This window comes from Ranitomeya variabilis, chromosome 3 (assembly GCF_051348905.1).
Source record: "Ranitomeya variabilis isolate aRanVar5 chromosome 3, aRanVar5.hap1, whole genome shotgun sequence".
In the NCBI taxonomy this organism is placed as follows: domain Eukaryota; kingdom Metazoa; phylum Chordata; class Amphibia; order Anura; family Dendrobatidae; genus Ranitomeya; species Ranitomeya variabilis.
The window spans coordinates 655,091,069-655,111,430 of NC_135234.1; the positions used below are offsets into that span (position 1 = coordinate 655,091,069).

At 51.9% G+C, this 20,362-nt stretch overlaps 1 protein-coding gene across 1 annotated transcript in view; it reads left to right on the top strand.

Moving 5' to 3' along the window:
* The first annotated feature begins 879 nt into the window (after positions 1-879).
* The window catches only part of LOC143816858 (glycoprotein-N-acetylgalactosamine 3-beta-galactosyltransferase 1-A-like), a 153,316-nt gene continuing 133,833 nt past the window's right edge, over positions 880-20,362 (top strand). The window contains exon 1 of the mRNA XM_077297778.1: positions 880-1,029. The gene's annotated coding sequence lies outside the window, so the exon portion shown is untranslated. The remainder of the gene's footprint in view (positions 1,030-20,362) is intronic.

Sequence of the window (20,362 nt, forward strand, 5' to 3'; positions counted from 1 at the left end):
GTATTTGTGGGTTTTTTTTCTTTGAGTTTTGAAGAAATGTTAAGTCTTCCTATTACCGTGAAACCAAGGTTTAAGTTATAAAGTTTATTGTTGCACTAAAATGCATGTTTATCAGACGTTACAATACTTTCATGATTATTTAGTGCCCCCCAAGTTTGTACAGGGAGTAGGGAGAATATTACTCCGTTTCTGGTACCTCAACATCTACCTCGGTACATATTTTGCAGTCATTCGGGTTTCCACCGATATATTTACAGGTCTGCCAGTTAACCTTTGACGGAACTCTATCTTGGAGTTCCGATGTGACCTATGGGGGGAAGTATTGTATGGACCCCACAGATTTGCTATAGACATTGGGTTCTGCCCTCACTTAGCGCCCCACTGCAATTCACATGTTGCTCAGTTACCAGTCTACACCCTGTACCGGGGAGGTGTAGACGCTGGTGTCGCAACCCGCTGCTTGGGAATTGTGACTATGAAAGCACTTTGGTTCAAACTAGACGTTGACCTGTATTATTTTATAAAATATATATGGTGGGGACGGCTCTGTTTAAACTAGGGGGGTATATGTAGTGACCAGGAAAGCCATTACTAATGTATGCTATATATCATATGGTAAGTGTGTTCTCTATTCCTTACATGATTACACTTGCAACACCGGCTCCTTGTCTTGCCTTGGGAGGAGGTAAACTATTTAATTCTATGCTGCCCTCTCCTGCCTTGTTTCAGTATTACAACTTGTAGTACTATGCTGCCCTCTTCTGCCTTAATTTGGCATTGCAACGTGTTTTTCTGATTTGAAGATAAGTGGCAGTTGGAGGTGATGCGTGCGGGACAAAAAGCACTTTATGGACGGTTTTGGTGGGGAGAGGAGGTAGAAAATTGGGGCTCCTGGATTGGGACAAGCGGGGTGTACAAATAGCACCCTATTCGGAGTTCCCCCGCGTCTTACAGCAACAGAGTGCTGAGACAAGAGAAGGAACTGCAGAACTGCGCAGCAGATTCCCTGGATACTCCGATCTGATTAAGGTCAGTTTGATCCTCCCCCTTGATGCAGCACAGTTAGTCATATGAAAAGTTACCACCATCCTCCCAAGGCCGGGACCAAGAAAAGGCTTTGACCAGCGCAATTGTAAGAAAAATTTTATTGGCTACCCATAACTGTTATATAGAAAAATATAAGGATTGTTACAAGTCTTCAGTAAAGTTCATCTTTCAAGCTTGCACGAGACCCCGGTGTATGCTTCTTTCGTCCGCAGCCTCATCCCTTGCAGGCATCAACATAACTCACAGTCTCATATATCTGTCGTCTCCCCTTTACAATTGCCACCGAACCTAGGGATTGTTACCCTAGTGACTGCACCATCCTCCGAGATACTAGGCCCTGCATCTCACAAGGCGTTGCGTCAATTACTTCTATAGTATGTAGATGAAGCAGCATCTGCATGCAATAGAAGCTGTCAGCACTGCACTAACAGGGAGACTTGCAGATCATGTGCAGTGTTTCCTGACTCTGGTGACACGGATGTCTTCATGATGACAGCCACTCACCATGGCAACAATCGGGACCCCGATCCAAAGGCACAGGGGCTGTCAGCCTTGTGTCAGCTTCTGGAATGATGCGATCGTGTTCGCAGGATTTCAGGGGTTAAAGTGCTGGGAGCAGGTGTCAGCTGTCAGAATCAGTGCGGTCCCCAGTGTGCGCAGCCAATCGCGATGACCTAATATTCCGTCCATGGCCAAATAGGCCCAGGTCACATGGATGGAATATTACGTCTGATGTCAGAAAGGTGTTATGACAGCTAGTGCACTTCATCATTTGACTACACTGGTTGATTTCAATACCATTTGCAAGTTGAACTTGCTTCCTTACTGCTTCTGGGTCTCAGTGCCCAAGACATCTGTGCCATACATGGACATAGTTCTTATGCAGATCTCGTCTAGCACTGTACACTCTTTCTTTGCATTTTAGCCATACCTCCCAACTTTTAAAGAAGGTAAAGAGGGACAAAGTTCGATGATGCTCCTTATTGTATAATGGCCACACATGATGCTCCTTAAAGTATAATAACCCCACATAATGCACCATACTATATACTGGCCCCATATGATGCTGCGTACAGTATAATGGCCACACATAGTTACCCCACCCCCATCCTTCCCCTCACACCACCATCATTGCCTTTTCCCCAACCTCCATCATTGCTTTCTCCATCACCACACACACACACCTACACACATGACAATGGTATTGTCGATACTTTGGGTATCCCGGGTGGACCCCCTTTCCCTCCCTCCAAAACCCACCTATCACCACCTCCCCATCTACCACCCCCAGCCCCCATCCACACTCCAACTCACACAAAAAACACATGACAATAATTACTTTTGGAATAACTTGGCCACAGCAGCCTTTTTATTTTAACACAACAAATAAATAATAATTACACACAATGTAGACACATCTTTTACTAGGAGGAGTCCTTGAAGCTACAAAGAATCTGGCGAATACCCATACAATAACTGTGAACATAACAGTAAACACAGAATTACTCCCAGCCGTTACCACCCTGGCTCGGGAGCACCAATAAACTCAAAGGTTTAACTGTTCACGATAACTACCCGGGGATTCGGCCACACTAGCCGAAAGTCCCCACCACAATTCACCAGATCCGAACCCAGTTAAACTCTGAAAAAACAGGGGACCCATAAGCCAACGGATCCCCCGAACCAATTTTCCACCAACTCCAAGGACTCCCCCCAGCCGCCTAGGCCACAGTGACCCGTAAAAGCAAATAAACACATGACCTACCACACAATATTCATATAAAAACCTAAAGGGGGCTGGAGGGCGGGATGCTTCAGGGTTCGGAGAGCGGGAACTGCCAGGCCCCTCCCCCAACTGACCCATAAAACCCTTCTCCATAGTTCCCTCCCTTAAATTACCCTAAATACCCACCTCCAACCCACTGTCATGCTGGCCTCCGCTTCAGGCCTTGGGTGAGGGGGTTGGGCGGCCTCGCTCCGGCCATTTCTTGACAATGGCATTGTCGATACTTTGGGTATCCCGGGTGGACCCCCTTTCCCTCCCTCCAAAACCCACCTATCACCACCTCCCCATCTACCACCCCCAGCCCCCATCCACACTCCAACTCACACAAAAAACACATGACAATAATTACTTTTGGAATAACTTGGCCACAGCAGCCTTTTTATTTTAACACAACAAATAAATAATAATTACACACAATGTAGACACATCTTTTACTAGGAGGAGTCCTTGAAGCTACAAATAATCTGGCGAATACCCATACAATAACTGTGAACATAACAGTAAACACAGAATTACTCCCAGCCGTTACCACCCTGGCTCGGGAGCACCAATAAACTCAAAGGTTTAACTGTTCACGATAACTACCCGGGGATTCGGCCACACTAGCCGAAAGTCCCCACCACAATTCACCAGATCCGAACCCAGTTAAACTCTGAAAAAACAGGGGACCCATAAGCCAACGGATCCCCCGAACCAATTTTCCACCAACTCCAAGGACTCCCCCCAGCCGCCACAACGAGGGCCGATGAACACCTCAAAGGCCCGAGACCCCACCAAACCGAAAAGCCATGGCCCTTTCAACACCCTCTTGTAGGCCCAAAGCCCAAAGATCACTACCGACCGCATTCAAATGCACGCCGTCAGCTAACCAAAAACCACCTTCCCCTTTCTCCAGTTCGAAATGCCGAACGGCCACTCCCCCATTCCGGGACACAAAGGACGACACCGCCCTATTTACCTTCACCCTAGCCTTGTTAATTTTCACACAAGACCGCATATTCCGCCAACGCGTATGTGGCACAATTTCCGACCAAATAACAGTCATGCCGGGATACAATACCCACAGCCGCAACAAATCCTGCTTTATGTCCCTCACCAGCTCACGGAAAGGCCGCATCCCCAGATCATTCCCCCCGGCGTGCAAAACCAAAAAATCCGGTGCCCTGTCCAAACTCACGCTGTTGTGCACCTCCCTTAAAACACTGTTCCAGAGCATTCCCCGGAAACCAAGCCACCGAACCACAGCCACCGCTCGATCAAAACCAAGTTGTCTACCCTCTCTCCTCATGTCGGCACGCAAAGCTCCCCAATGAACGAACGAGTGGCCGAAGATCCACACCAATACCGGCGAAGACCCTGAAACAACAAAATAAGAAACACTTCAGCAAACCGACAAACAAGAGTACCAGCAGTTACAAAGGCATTAACATTCAGCGGTTACCCGATGCGGTCGAACATAACTGCGGTACCTATTGGACTGCCACCGACCAATACGGCAAATGTCCTCAGCCCCCAAACCGCCCACTGCGGCCTCGGTTGCCGCCCCAATCCGAAAAGAGTGAGACGCAAAGCACGAACTGTCCAACCCCAGTAATTGCACTGCCTTCCTGAAGACCGCCGTAAATTGATATCTGGACAAAAAGGTACCATCTGCATGACACAATAAAGCTCCCACCCTACTGGGCCCCAGGCTAACAAAGCTAGCCAAACAATTCACCGGACACATTGCCGAACTAGCTACCTTGCCCAAAACCACCTTCAGGCCCCGACCTTCCTGATCAGTTTTTGACTTCCGTAACCAAAATTCCACCCAATCGGAAGACAACAGCACGTCTTTCGCTAAAATGCCCCCCAAAACATGTTTACTGGGTGACACCAGCTCCCCCAGCCTAAGAGCCCCAAAAAAGGCAAACGAAAAAACCAACATGAATAAACGGCATTCAAAATCTGACAAACAAACCAAAGGTAAAACCCCTCCCAATTGTTCCAACAAAGCAAAAGAAACCGGCCGCCTAGCATCCCCGAGACCACGACACCTACGAAAACCCTTTACCGCCTGTTTTACCAAAAAGACCTTGGACAAATCCCTCTGCCCTCTTAATTTAAAACCAAATGCTAAGGCCGCCATAGTACGAGACACCTTTGCAACCGACCACCCTTCAGATGCCCCCACACTTAACCAGGATAACAACGCTCCCACCTGATCCTGAGCACTCGAACCGAAATGCCCTGCCGCCAATACACCCTCCCAAGACAACCACACTGCCTGATAAGCCTCCCAAGTCCTAGGAGCCAGCGACGACCGAATCAAACCCTCAGCGTCTCGAATACCACCTGCCAAAGCTCCGGAGGGCATTTCAGGCCGACGATCTCCGCTTCCGGGGCCAGGGACCGAAAACGGTCGAACTGTGAACGAGAAAGGGCATCAGCAATGGAATTTCGAGAACCCGGCACATGAGATGTCGTTACATGAGCATTTAGCGCTAAACATTTTAAAACCAACTGCCTCAGAACACGTACCACCGGGGGTGACGACGCCGCCAGCCCATTAATGGCACACACAACACCCATGTTATCACAATTAAAGCGCACACGCTTGTCACGAAAATCCTCATTCCATAAATGGACCGCCACCAGTATAGGAAAAATCTCTAACAAGGCAATATTCCTGACCAAACCTGCAGCAATCCAAGCCTCAGGCCAATGTTCAGCACACCACTGCCCCCGAAAATATGCTCCAAAACCAATACCACCTGCGGCGTCCGTAAACAACTCCAACGTGTCGCTGTCCGTCAAATCATCCATAATCAAGGAGCGCCCATTATAATCAGCCAAAAACGTATTCCAGACAACCAAATCCTCCTTCACCTCTGCCGACAATCTGATGAAATGATGAGAGGCCCGAACACCAGCAGTGGCACTAGCCAACCTTCTGGAAAAAACTCTCCCCATGGGCAAAACACGACACGCAAAATTAAGCTTCCCCAACAGTGACTGCACCTCACGCAAAGACAATTTTTTCAATCGACAAGCCCTGGCCACTTCGGCCCGAAGACCATCCACCTTTTCCTTTGGCAACCTAAATTCCCACCGCATCGTGTCAATAACAATGCCCAAGAAACAAAGACACGTATCAGGGCCCTCCGTTTTTCCAGGAGCTAACGGAACACCAAAAAGACTGGCCACCCACTGAACCGCGTTCAACAACCTGCTACAACGGTCCGACCCCGCTGGGCCGATGCACAAGAAATCATCTAGGTAGTGAATGACAGAATCACAACCAGACACATCACGAACGACCCATTCCAAAAATGAACTGAACGATTCAAATAACGCACAAGATAGGGAACAACCCATCGGTAAACACCTGTCAACGAAAAATCCCCCATTCCAAAAACAACCTAACAATCTTAAACTGGAAGGGTGAACAGGCAACAACCGAAACGCTGATTCAATATCCGTTTTAGCTAAGAGCGCCCCTTTTCCGGACTTACGAACCCACGAAACTGCCTCATCAAAAGACACGTATACCACCGAGCAAAGCTCCGGTGCTATACCATCATTAACGGACAACCCCCGCGGGTAGGATAAATGATGAATCAGCCGAAATTTCCCAGGCTCTTTCTTGGGCACGACGCCCAGGGGCGATACCACCAAATCAGACCACGGAGCCACCTCAAACAGGCCCGCCATACGTCCCAGTGACACTTCCTTGCTTAATTTCTCAGTGACCACCGCACTGTGCAATAAAGCCGAACGTAAATTTTTAACCCCTTGAGGTATAACAAAATTGGGTGCCGGAATCACGAAACCGTCCCTAAAACCTTCAAATATCAATTCAGCCTTTTCCTTATCGGGGTATCTACTTAGATACGGGGCCATCTTTTCCAAACTCACCGGAGTCACCCCCTTGGGAATTACCAGCCCCGGACTTGGGCTTGCCTTTTTTAAAACACTTTGCGGCCCCATGAGAGGAACCACTGCAGTGGGAGCAGAGATGCTTAAACTTGCAGTTGGCCCCGAATTTGCATTGACCCTCATTAAACTGCCAACACAATCCTGGCTTACGCTCTCCTGAATTACTCGAATGGGCCGAGGAACCGGACCCGCTGGCCTGGCTAGACTGAGCAGAGGTTCCGGATCCCCCTTGAAAGGAATGCCCAAATTTATACTGTGCCATGACCTTCAACCATAGACCGATATCCTTCTGATCCCATCTGATGGCGGGCCGAATAGCCTTACGCTGTCTAAATTGCTCATCATACCTGAGCCATGCTTGCCCCCCATACACCCTATAGGCCTCACCTATGGAATCCATATAACAAAATAAACCAGCGCTGTTCTCTAGCGCCTTTTCAGCAATTACACTGGCAAATATCGCAAACGCTTGAAGCCAATTGGAAAATGTCTGCGGTATCAAACGCCACCTCCGTTTTTCTTCCTCCTCTTTTTTGCTGTCCTCTTTCTTACCCTTGTCCAAATGAAATTTCTCTAGCGGCAGCAACGAAAATATCTCCACATATTCATCCTTACCAATCTTTTCTTTCACCTCTTTCTTAAGATGGGCCCCCAACGGACCCTCAAAACAGACGAAAACCTCACCATGAGCCCTATCATCCAAATGAACCCTGCATTCCTTCTCCTTTTCCGTCTGAACCGACACAGAAACCGGAGATGCTGGCACCGCCACTGATGCTGCCACACCCACAGAGGGCCCGCAAGGGGCTACCCACGCCGCTAGCTGCCTCTGCTCAAACAAGCCTCTATCCAACCTAGCCAACAAAGCCTGCACGTTATCTAGCACTGCACGCACACTAGCACCTTCCGCAAACGCAGACCCGCTAACCGCCTCCACACCGGACACACTACCCCCCGCACCACCAGCAAACGGTACGGAAACATTTTGCGAACAAGGAGTAAACACAGACAAACACTCACCAGGCTGCGAGGAGGCTGTGACCCCTCCAGCCGGACTGCCGGTCTCCAGACGTCTCTCCGACGCGCCATCCGGCCTCCGCGAAACCTGCTGCACTCTTCGCCCCTCAGACAAACGGTCTGGTACCGCCGCTGGAGAAAATGCTGCCAATCCACTTCCCACCGCAGTGCTGGACGATCCCGGTGCTGCCAAGTGCCACTGAACGCCCAATGCCGGCCCAGGCGCTTCAGATGTACCGCCGCTGGCGTTGAACTGCGCAGGGTAAATCCCTGCAGATGGAGACAGGACCGGCCCAAGACATGCCTGCCCTGAGCCGTCCGCTCGTGCTGTGCCTCCCGCGATGCTCCGGCTTGGAGAGGCAGGCCGCGCGACAGGAGCATCGCCGCTGCGGCCTCCCGCACTGCTGGGCCTTGCTTGTCGTCCGGCGCACGCTGGCTCCGCCCCCCTCCTACCACGGGGCAGAGGCCTAGCAGCCGCCGCCGGCGCCCGCCCGGCAGTAGGATTCCTCCCAGGCCAGGGCCTGCTGGCCATGCTACTCACCGGCGCCCGGCCTGGAGGGTCCCTTGAGGGGCTCCTGCGCCTGCGGAGGGCCCTGGGAGCCGTATCAGGTGACAGCCTGTCCGGGGGCCTGCATCGCCGTGACCGCCGCTCCGGAGCCGCAGCAGCCGTCGCCACCGCGCCCCCACTGAGGATACCGGAAACCTGTGCCTCCAACCAGCCATCAGGGTGCGAGGCGGCCGCAGCCCTGAGGCTCTCCAACACCCTATCGACCGCCGACATGGTACGTGCTGCTGCTTCAGGGTTCGGAGAGCGGGAACTGCCAGGCCCCTCCCCCAACTGACCCATAAAACCCTTCTCCATAGTTCCCTCCCTTAAATTACCCTAAATACCCACCTCCAACCCACTGTCATGCTGGCCTCCGCTTCAGGCCTTGGGTGAGGGGGTTGGGCGGCCTCGCTCCGGCCATTTCTCACACACACCTCTCACCGTGCTCCCTCGCAGCAGCCGGCAGCTTCCTCTCCCGTGTCGCTGAATGCTGTCATCCAGCCGCGCTGCTGACTGCTCACATCGCTGCAGCTCCGGTACGCCACTGATAAAGACCTCTCCGTGTCTCCTGTGCCAGTCAGTGTCGGAGTGAGGAACAATATCTTCTCCGATCTGACACAGCTAGCGATTGCGCTAGCAGTTTAAAGCGGCAGTATATTTGGTCTGGGGCCATGCGGGAAAAGGAGGATCCTGGCCGGGTCAGAGTCTCAAAATTGGGACTGTCCAGCTGGATCCGGGATGGTTGGGAGTTATGCACACGTGACTCCACTCCATACATACACACGGCTCCACTCCGTACACTTCATACACATGCAGCTTCACTCCGTACACCTCGTACACACGGGGCTCCGCTCGGTACACCTCGCACACACTGCTCCGCTCTGTACACCTCGTACACACGCGGCTCCGCTCTGTATACCTCGTACACACGCGGCTCCGCTCTGTACACCTCGTACACATGCGGCTCTGATCCGTACACACACGACTCCGCTCCATACACCTCATACACACACGACTCCGCTTCGTACACCTTGTACACATGCGGCTGCACGCCGTGCACCTCATACACCCATGGCTCCGCTCCAAACACCTCGTACACACACGGCTCCGCTCCGTACACCTCGCACACACAGCTCCGCTCTCACACGGCTCTGTTCCGTACACTTCATACACACAAGGGTCTGCTACATCCACACTGTAAACCCCTCATGACTCCACACATAAACTTACCCTCATCCAGCACCATGACAACCAGCACAGCAGAGTCCTGCATACACGGAGCCCCTGATCATGTGACTCCTGATTCCTCCCCTCCTGTGACCTCTTCACAGATCCTATGCGCACAGAGCAGCCATTCAAAGTTTCTCGACATCTCCTAGCAACCAGTCAGTGATCACAGTCAGTGCAGTGTGGGAAAAGTACGATTCCGGCTATGACCGCGGGGAAGACTGTCAAAATCGAGACTACACCGCTGGATATGGGATGGTTGGGAGGTCTTATTTTAGCTAATAATGTTCACCTTGGATTTTTCCTTCTGCGAGAGTGTGACCCTTCTTTGAGATGATGCAGCTGTTATCTTAAAAATTAACTACATCCCCCTTTTGCGTGAGCTTCTTTACTGACAGAAGATTTCTTTCAAGGCTGGGAACATAGGGAACATCCATTAGGCTATGTGCACACTATGTGGATTTTGCTGCGGATCTGCAGCGTTTCCGCAGCTGCGGGTCCGCAGCAGTTTCCCATGAGTTTACATTACAATGTAAACCTATGGGAAACAGAAAACGCTGTGCCCATGCTACGGAAAAAGCCGCAGTTTACATTCCGCAGCATGTCACTTCTTTCTGCGGATTCCGCAGCGGTTTTACACCTGCTCCATAATAGAAAACCGCAGGTGTGAAACTGCAGTGAAATCCGCGCAAACCGTGGTAAATTTGGGATAAATTGGCAGCAAAAGCGCAGCGTTTTTGCCCTGCAGATTTATCAAATTCGCTGTGGAAAAATCCGCAGAGGACCATTCTACGTGTGTGGAGCCCCCCCACACCGCCGCAGGGCCGAGGGGTACCCGGAGCCGGGCCTCTGGGTCTCAGTCCTGGGGTTGTCACGGTGGCTAGACCCGGTCCGTGGCCCTGTCTGTCAGTGGGGGACGTCCAGTGCAATAAGTGGTGTTGTAACGGTGCAGTTGTGGGGTGCAAGTCGCGGTAAATAACGAAGACACCAGGTTGCAGTCTCTTTACCTCTTTACTGAAGGTTTTGGAGACCTCAGTCCAGAGCGCTGTTAACTGGGTTGTCAGAGACCGGCCGGTCCAAAGGCACATCAGGAGTTCTCTTTACAGGTGGGAATCAGTGTCTACCTTCTAGCGCTGGATGTTGTAGTTCTTCCCTGCTGAGCTCCCGGGATAGTCCTCACAACTGTTTCTGTCTGTCTCTGATGTTCGTTCTCTCCGTCCCCCAGATGATATGGTAGGACGCACCCGTATGACGGGGTAGGCCTGGAGTTCTTCCGGGACCCTAGAGTCGCCCCTCTCCCACAGCTGCCTCCGTTGTCTGCTTAGGTGTTAAGTGAGACAGCCAACCTGTAATTAGCTGTCCGGCCGTGGTTTGCAGTGTACTTAAAGTCTCTTACTTGCTCGGCGTTCCGGCCACCGACTGTTTGCGCCTCAGAAGGATGTTGCCTCGGTCTAACAGCACGACTCCTTCTGGTCCCAATACTTCTTTACTGTATTCCCGTTGTGCACTGGTTAGTTCTCTTCTGAGGAGTCTGCCAGGATCCCATCCCTGACAGGTCCTCTCACTAGCTCTTCCTAGCTACTTCTCCCTGTCTTCCTGTCCAACCCCCAGTTTTACCATAGTGTGAGGAGTGGCCTACTAGATAGGACCACCCCCCCTGGTGGCCGGAGTGTGAAGTGTAGTGAGGTGTTACCTGGTCAGAGAAACTCCTTTAGTGCAATCAGACGTACCATAGCTCCCCATAGTGGCGGAGCCACAGTACTGCAACAACCAGGACTCTGGGGTGCTGCACTCCCCCCCGGTTAAATCCAGTACTCTGGGACTTTGAAAACAAGAACAATAATACATGTTAACAGAAAACACATAACATTTTGAAATAGTATAACAATTAAACATAACAGAGCTTCCCTTTATGGGAGGTGAGAATTCTTGAACGTTGCGAAAGTTAGGTCATGCACAGTTTATGACTCTCAGTTCAGTGGTTAAAACAGCAGGGACCCCGGGTAAACAAAGGGGCCCCCTTTTTGAAGGTTTTTGAGCAATTCACCGTCCATTACTCTATTGTCCATTTAAAACCTGTAACAAAAAGATATATATACAAACATTTTCAATTAAATAGCAGCCCTTATTAATACCTCCAAGTTTTGTAGCGGAGGGGAGTTTGGTTTTGAGTGCTGCGTGTGGACCTTCGCAGCGCAGGGGTTGCTATTGGCCTAACAGGGCCCGCTATGCTTGCTACCGCTGGTGTAGTGCACTGTCTTCTAGCTACACTTCTAGTGAGTCGGGGTAGCACTGGCAGGTTAGGGCTCCCAGAGCTGCTGCTATCAACAGTGGGTACAGCAGATTCACTGACAGCAGAGGGAGGATTTGCTGGTTCAGCGGTCGGCATGGCGTCATCAAGTGAGGCTTGTTGAGGTAGCGGGGCCGGCTGATCTGATACCACCATTGTTTCTGGTGGGTCCGGCTGTTGGAACATTAGAACAGGCACCGCGATGGCTTGGTTTATCTGAGTCCAGGATTGGGGAAAGTCACCAAGGACGGTATGGAACATCTTCTCCTTTTCCACCGGCGGGGAGATTTCTGGGGCCGTGCCCCTCTCTTTCAACTTATCGGGGCAGACCTTAAGGTGATCCCTGGATACCGCTGTCGAGGTCTCCCCTCTGTCCTTGCTGATGAGACAGACCTTTGTGTTGTCGAAGTCGGATGGCAGGATGGTATACGGTTCCGCTTCCCATTGGTCATCGAGCTTATGTAATCTCCTCTTTCGTTTAAGTACTTGCTCACCAGGTGACAGGGGGATCGCAGGAGCATGTTGGTTGTAGTCCCTTTCTTGCTTCTGCCTAGCCTGGGCGAGACTTCTCTCCACACACTCCTGTACTTCGCGGTACCTTCGCTGCCTTTCTGCATCCCAATCCGCATCCGGCGAGGTATCTTCGGGTACTAGGACCCCCATGTCCAGATCAACGGGTAACCGACTAGATCTTCCTCGCATCAGGTACGCTGGAGTACAGTTGGTGGAACTTACTGGGATGTGATTGTACATATCCACCAAGTCAGGCAACTTTGTCGGCCACAGGTTCCGTTCCTCCACGGGTAAGGTCTTCAATAAATCAATTACCACTTGGTTCATCTTCTCGCACATCCCGTTGGTTTGAGGATGGTACGGTGTGGTCCTGATCTTCTTACACCCGTACAGTTGGCAGAATTCTTGGAACACTTCCGCTTCGAATGCAGGTCCCTGATCGGTCAGTACCTTCTCTGGGTAGCCATGGGGCCTGCAAAAGTGCTGCTGGAAGGCCCTGGCGGCAGTCCTGGCCGTTAGATCCTTGACAGGCACAACCACCAAAAACCTGGAGTAGTGGTCCACGATGGTAAGGGCGTAGATATAGCCCGACCGGCTAGGTGTCAGCTTCACATGATCCAGCGCGACCAGTTCGAGCGGCCTTTTGGTGATGATAGGCCGCAGGGGAGCCCGCTGACTGTCACGGTCCTTCCTGCGCAGACTACATGGACCACACTCCCGACACCACTTCTCAATGGTTCTCTTCATGCCAATCCAATAGAACCTCCCTCGGAGCAGCTTCTCTAGCTTCCTCCATCCGAAGTGTCCGGCTCCATCATGGTAGGCTCCCAGAACCATGGGCGCATCTCGCCTGGGCACCACTATCTGCCACACCAATTCATGAGTACGTGGGTCAATGCTCCTCCTGCACAGCTTGCCATCATGGATAAACAGCTTGCTTCTCCCCTTCCACAGCTGTTGGGTTTCTTGTGGATCGCCAGGGCCAGGGTGCAACCCAGCCTGCGTCAAGAGCTCCTTCACCTGACGGACCGCGGGGTCACTATCCTGGGTTTCTGTCCATCCGTGGTGGGGCAGGGGATTCAGCGTGGCATCCGGTTGGTTCTTGTGCCTGTTCTTCACATGGTGAGAGTTCTGAGTGGCTTTGGGGCGATGGAAGGCAGGCAGCTCCACCTCTTCAAGTGCCTCCGGGTCTTCTCCCACTTCTGGTAAATTGGGCATTCGGGACAGAGCATCGGCATTGGCATTCTGGTGTCCTGCCCGATATTTGATGGTGAAATCTGTTATGGTTCTCAATGGCAAGAGAACATAGCCCAGCATACATGAGAACTAGCTCTTGGAAGGATGGAAACTTAAACTGACCATGAACTAAACCTGCCGCACAACTAACAGTAGCCGGGTAGCGTGCCTGCGTTTTATCCCTAGACGCTCAGCGCCAGCCGGAGGACTAACTAATCCTGGCAGAGGAAAATACAGTCCTGGCTCACCTCTAGAGAAATTTCCCCGAAAGGCAGACAGAGGCCCCCCACATATATTGGCGGTGATTTTAGATGAAAATGACAAACGTAGTATGAAAATAGGTTTAGCAAAATCGAGGTCCGCTTACTAGATAGCAGGAAGACAGAAAGGGTACTTTCAAGGTCAGCTGAAAACCCTATCAAAACACCATCCTGAAATTACTTTAAGACTCTAGTATTAACTCATAACATTAGAGTGGCAATTTCAGATCACAAGAGCTTTCCAGACACAGAAACGAAACTGCAGCTGTGAACTGGAACAAAATGCAAAAAACAAACAAGGACAAAAGTCCGACTTAGCTGGGAGTTGTCTAGAAGCAGGAACATGCACAGAAAGGCTTCTGATTACAATGTTGACCGGCATGGAAGTGACAGAGGAGCAAGGTTAAATAGCGACTCCCACATCCTGATGGGAACAGGTGAACAGAGGGGATGATGCACACAAGTTCAATTCCACCAGTGGCCACCGGGGGAGCCCAAAATCCAATTTCACAACAGAAATCATAGTTGGACAGCCGGGCCATCCACCGCTGTTCCAAAGCCCCGAGTTTGGCAGTACCCAGATGCGTTAGCGGATTGTTGTCCGTGAAGACGGTGAATTTCGCGGAGGCCAGGTAGTGCTTAAACCTCTCTGTCACTGCCCAGACAAGGGCAAGGAATTCCAGTTTGAAGGAACTGTAGTTGTCAGGGTTCCTTTCCGTGGGACGGAGTTTCCTGCTGGCGTAAGCGATCACTCTTTCCTTGCCTTTCTGGACTTGAGACAGCACTGCTCCTAGTCCCACATTACTGGCATCTGTGTACAGCACAAACGGTTGGTCGTATTCGGGGTAAGCCAGTACCTCTTCTCCCGTCAGTGCCGACTTCAAACAGGTGAAGGATTCCTCCAGCTCTTCGTTCCAATCAAAGGGGGTGTTCCTCCCCTTGGTCTTCTTCGGTTGGCCCACCAACAGGTTTTGCAAGGGTGCGGCCTTCTTGGTGAAGTCCTTAATGAACCTCCGGTAATAGCCTACCAGCCCGAGGAACTGCCGGACTTCGTGGAGGTCACTGGGCTTTGGCCAGTCCTTGATCACTGTGACCTTGTCGGGGTCTGGGGCCACTCCTTCAGCGCTCACCACATGGCCCAGGTACTGCACTTTAGGTTTCAGCAGATGACACTTGGATGGTTTCACCTTTAAGCCAAAGTTGGATAGGGCTTCAAACACCTCGGCCAGGTGCTTCAGGTGGTCTTCGTAGGTCTTAGAGAAGACAATGACATCATCCAAATATAGCAGCACGGTTTCAAAGTTCAGGTGTCCCAGGCAGCACTCCATCATCCTCTGGAACGTTCCGGGAGCATTGCACAATCCGAAGGGCATGTAGTTGAACTCACAGAGACCCATTGGCGTCGTGAAGGCCGTCTTCTCTTTGTCCGCCTCCGCTACAGGAACCTGCCAGTACCCACTGGTGAGATCTAAGGTAGAGAAGTAGTTAGCAGATTTTAAGGCAGCCAGAGACTCCTCTATCCTAGGCAGTGGGTATATTATGTGTAATGCGATTCAACTGCCTGTAATCAACACACATCCTCATTGTACCATCTTTCTTTTTAACAAGGACTAACGGAGCTGCCCAGGGGCTACAGCTGTCTCTCACCACCCCAGCCTCCTTCATTTCCCGCAACATGTCCTTGGCACACTGGTAATGAGCTGGGGGTACAGGGCGATATCTCTCTTTTATGGGTCGGTGATCTCCCGTGGGGATGTGATGTTGGATCCCTTTCACCTGCCCAAAATCTGAGGGGTGTTTGCTGAATATCTGCTCGTACTCGTGTACCACCCTGTAGGCCCCCTGTTTTTGATGGGACGGGGTAGAGTCAGTGCCCACATGCAATTCCCGACACCAGTCCTTCGAGGGCTCTGCAGAACCTTTGTTCTCCGCCAAGTTTGACGGGACCAAGGGTTCAGGTGTCTGTATCACATTATTATTGACAGTGAACAATTTGGCGAGCGTGGTATACTTGGTGAGGTGAACCTCTTCCTCCCAACAATTGAGGACACGTACGGGCACTCTCCCCTGACGGACGTCGACCACCCCCCGGGCTGTCAGAACAGTAGGCCTATTGTCTGAATATACGGGTTCTACCAAGGCCTGGTAGTCCTTACCCCTGAGGCCTATGGCTGCTCGACACCATATTAACATTTCACTCTTGGGGGGTATCGCGATGGGGTTTGAATCACTCACAGTGACACGACCAATCTCACCACCAGTCAGCTCTACATGCTGTCTCTGCATCAGAGCTCTGATTTCCTTCTGCAGGGCACGTTGCTCACTGTGGCCAGCGGTTTCTGCCACCTGTTGCAACAAAACAATCACTTCTGCAAGACAATTTTCTATAACATTAGTACCAAGAGTCATCATGGGATTACATTCTCGACGATCAATATCAACAATCACAATCCCTTGGGCTTTCAATTCCACCCGCCCCACTTTGATGGTGACCTCCTTATACCCCACTTGTGGCAACGGCTGACCATTACTGGCGATTATGGTGAAATCATCGTCAGGGCCACGAGTAATATCAGCGTCCTCCCAATACTGTTTGTAGAGCACGTAAGGTATAGTCGTCACCTGAGAACCGGTGTCCAGCAAAGCATTCAAGGGGATTCCATCAATCACTACAGGGAGAACTGGTCGTCCTCCAATATACTTGGTTCTCCAATGCTGCGGGCCTGACCGTCCTACTCCTGGGGGTTGGCCCTTTGCCCCAGGGGTTGCTCGTTTAAAGGACAGTACCTTGCAAGATGGCCCACCTGGTGACATCGGCGGCAGATGGGTCGTCCGTCCTGATGGAAACGATCGCTGTCCCGGCCTCTGGTCGGTGGGGTCCTCTTCTGTCGCGTCCAGGGAACATCCTCTGGTCCGGAGGCTAGCTGGATCTTTTTCTTGGGGGCCTCCTGTAGGGACTGCACCGTCCGGGCTAGGGCAGCAACGTTCTTGGTCAGCTCCTGCATCTGAAGACGGAGTCCTGCAGGGGAGTCGTCCTCGAAGCTCTGGGCGTCGGCCTCCGCGGCAACTGGGGTATCCGATGCCACCTCCTGGTGGTATGTGAGAGCGGGGCGCCTGGGTGGTATTGCGCGGCTGGGCTGTCGCTCCTGCAATGCCTGGATAGCTTTATCTTTGAACTGCGCAAAAGTCAAGTCTGGATTTTGCATGGCCAGGAAGTGCAATTGGCCCCGCTGGTGACTGCACAGGAGCCCCTCAATGAACCGCTCCTTCAGGAGTTTATCCTCATCCTGCATGCTGCCGGGGTCACTCTGCTTAATGGCCCGCATCGCCTCCTGGAGATTAAGGGCATAGTCCCGTAAGCTATCCTGTGGCCTCTGTTTGCATCCATAAAAAGTCAGTTTAATTTCCGTAGCAGTGCGAGTATCAAAGGTGGCTTTAAGCTTGGCAAAAATCTGTTGTGCAGTTCCTTTATCCTCAGCAGGCCAGGATTTCAATTCTCTCAGAGCCGCCCCAAAGAGTTGGCCGGTTATCATATGAACCTTCTGGGGCTCTGTCAGGGGATAGAACTCGAGCAGGCTGCAGAGCCCTTCCTTAAAGTCAGTGAATGTATGCGACTCCCCAGAGTATCGTGGGAGCCAGGCCGCTCCGGGCAGGTACGGCATAGAAAAGGGCATTATGGCTTTTGTGTTAGCGGCAGTGTCCGGCTGGCTGAGGGGAACAGCGGGTTCTGCGGCAACCGGTGGTGGTATTAGGGCCGCGGCTTCGCCCGCTGCGTGGACCGGAGCTGCCCCTACGTCCGCGGCTGCGACCGCCACCTCCTCTCCTCCCGACTCAGACATGGCTGTCCCTTCCTCCCACTAACCTGCTGGAGGTCGGAGTTCCTCTTCCGGGATTGGCGCCTTACCGCGCTTCTTTTGGCTGGTTCCGCCCGCGTAGCTAGGGCTCCTCCCTCCGTGCGCGGCAATGGCGAATTTTGGCGGTAAATGGCACAGCACACAGTCTTTTCAATAAAGTACAGTCCAAGCACAATAAATCACAGTTCCAAGGCACACATGACCTGATTCTTCAGGCTTAAGTAGATCCTGTTCGTGACGCCAAGTTGGAGCGCCCCCACACCGCCGCAGGGCCGAGGGGTACCCGGAACCGGGCCTCTGGGTCTCAGTCCTGGGGTTGTCACGGTGGCTAGACCCGGTCCGTGGCCCTGTCTGTCAGTGGGGGACGTCCAGTGCAATAAGTGGTGTTGTAACGGTGCAGTTGTGGGGTGCAAGTCGCGGTAAATAACGAAGACACCAGGTTGCAGTCTCTTTACCTCTTTACTGAAGGTTTTGGAGACCTCAGTTCAGAGCGCTGTTAACTGGGTTGTCAGAGACCGGCCGGTCCAAAGGCACATCAGGAGTTCTCTTTACAGGTGGGAATCAGTGTCTACCTTCTAGCGCTGGATGTTGTAGTTCTTCCCTGCTGAGCTCCCGGGATAGTCCTCACAACTGTTTCTGTCTGTCTCTGATGTTCGTTCTCTCCGTCCCCCAGATGATATGGTAGGACGCACCCGTATGACGGGGTAGGCCTGGAGTTCTTCCGGGACCCTAGAGTCGCCCCTCTCCCACAGCTGCCTCCGTTGTCTGCTTAGGTGTTAAGTGAGACAGCCAACCTGTAATTAGCTGTCCGGCCGTGGTTTGCAGTGTACTTAAAGTCTCTTACTTGCTCGGCGTTCCGGCCACCGACTGTTTGCGCCTCAGAAGGATGTTGCCTCGGTCTAACAGCACGACTCCTTCTGGTCCCAATACTTCTTTACTGTATTCCCGTTGTGCACTGGTTAGTTCTCTTCTGAGGAGTCTGCCAGGATCCCATCCCTGACAGGTCCTCTCACTAGCTCTTCCTAGCTACTTCTCCCTGTCTTCCTGTCCAACCCCCAGTTTTACCATAGTGTGAGGAGTGGCCTACTAGATAGGACCACCCCCCCTGGTGGCCGGAGTGTGAAGTGTAGTGAGGTGTTACCTGGTCAGAGAAACTCCTTTAGTGCAATCAGACGTACCATAGCTCCCCATAGTGGCGGAGCCACAGTACTGCAACAACCAGGACTCTGGGGTGCTGCATGTGCACATACCCTTAATGGGATCTTTCTACTTTGTGCTGAGGTAACTGGACAGTGGAGGTAGCCGTCTCCTACTCCTTCTGAAGTCATATAGTGATCATTAGCTAAAATGACCTTTTCTGACTTGCTTTCAATAAGGTAAGTGAAGAAATCCTTGTTATTTGTCATATGACTGCTTGCACGAGAATCTATATGGTTCGCCCGCCAGAGCCGTGGGGTCTCGGCACCGGGTCCAGTCGCACTTAAAGGGGATGTCACGGTGGCTGCGACCCAGTCTGTGGCCCTGGGAGCCCAAATAAAGGGAAAGCTCTTTTAAGGGGATTTATAATAAAGTTTGTGTTCATGACGCCACCTGTGGTATTTGGTCAGTGGGAACCAACACTGCTTAAAGGGGTCCTCTGGGGTGATGTTATGGCAGCTAGATGGTATAACTTCCCACAGGTGAAGTAGGTCCTGAGGGCTCCCGGTGTATAGATGAGGATGGTGAATGGTGCAGTAAAGAACGGAGGACACAGGTTTGCAGTCTATTTACCTGGTTTACTGAAGGCTTCAGGCAACCGCAGTCCAGGGCACCAGATCACAGGTACAGGCAGGGTCCGGTCAGCTTGGAAGCAAATGCAGAGTCCCCTTTACCAGGTGGAGTTAGAAGCCTTCCTATTAGCGCGGTGATTTTGTAGTCCCTTACTGGGTATGGCTTCTGGCAAGGTCCTCACAATTCTCTCTGTCCTTCATGAAGGTTAGGACACAAACCTGTATGACTTTTGGCTCGAGCCTTTTTATAGGGTCTCTATCATGACAGGTGGTGTGTAATCCAGCTGTCCTGCCAGTTTCTGCTGTGCCTCCTAGAGTCCGACACAACCTCGGTCTTCTGGCTACTGGAATCTGCTCTCGGACAGGGAGGTAGCCCAAACGCTGCTATGCTCCCCTGGTTTCTCTCTCCTGTGCTTTGTTCTCCTGCACGCTCACCAAACACTTCTTCTTTTCTTGCTCTCTCAATCCTGGAGCTGCAGCACCTCCGGCTGCATGGCTCCAAACATGTCTCACTGCCTCAGACTGCTCCAGTCTGCTCTCTGGCACTTAACTAACTAACTTACCCTCCAAGGCAGAATATATTAATAAGGAAGTTCCCCCTAAACCAGGTTTAGAGCCCCCCTTTCTGGCCTGGAGTGTGAACGTGTTGTGTGCTTTGTGATTACCTGATAAAAGAGATCTTCCTTTGCTTCCAAGCGAGACATCACTCTCCCCGTGAGGAAAGCAATGCCACTGTGATAACCAGGACCCTGGGGCATCACATATACACCATATATTCTTTGTGGATGGGCTTGTACTGGCATTAAATGCAGCTTCAACACATGCAGATGGAGCGCCCCCATGGGGTCGTGGGGTGCTCGGTACCGGGTCCTTCGGTTCACGGGGGGATGTCACGGTG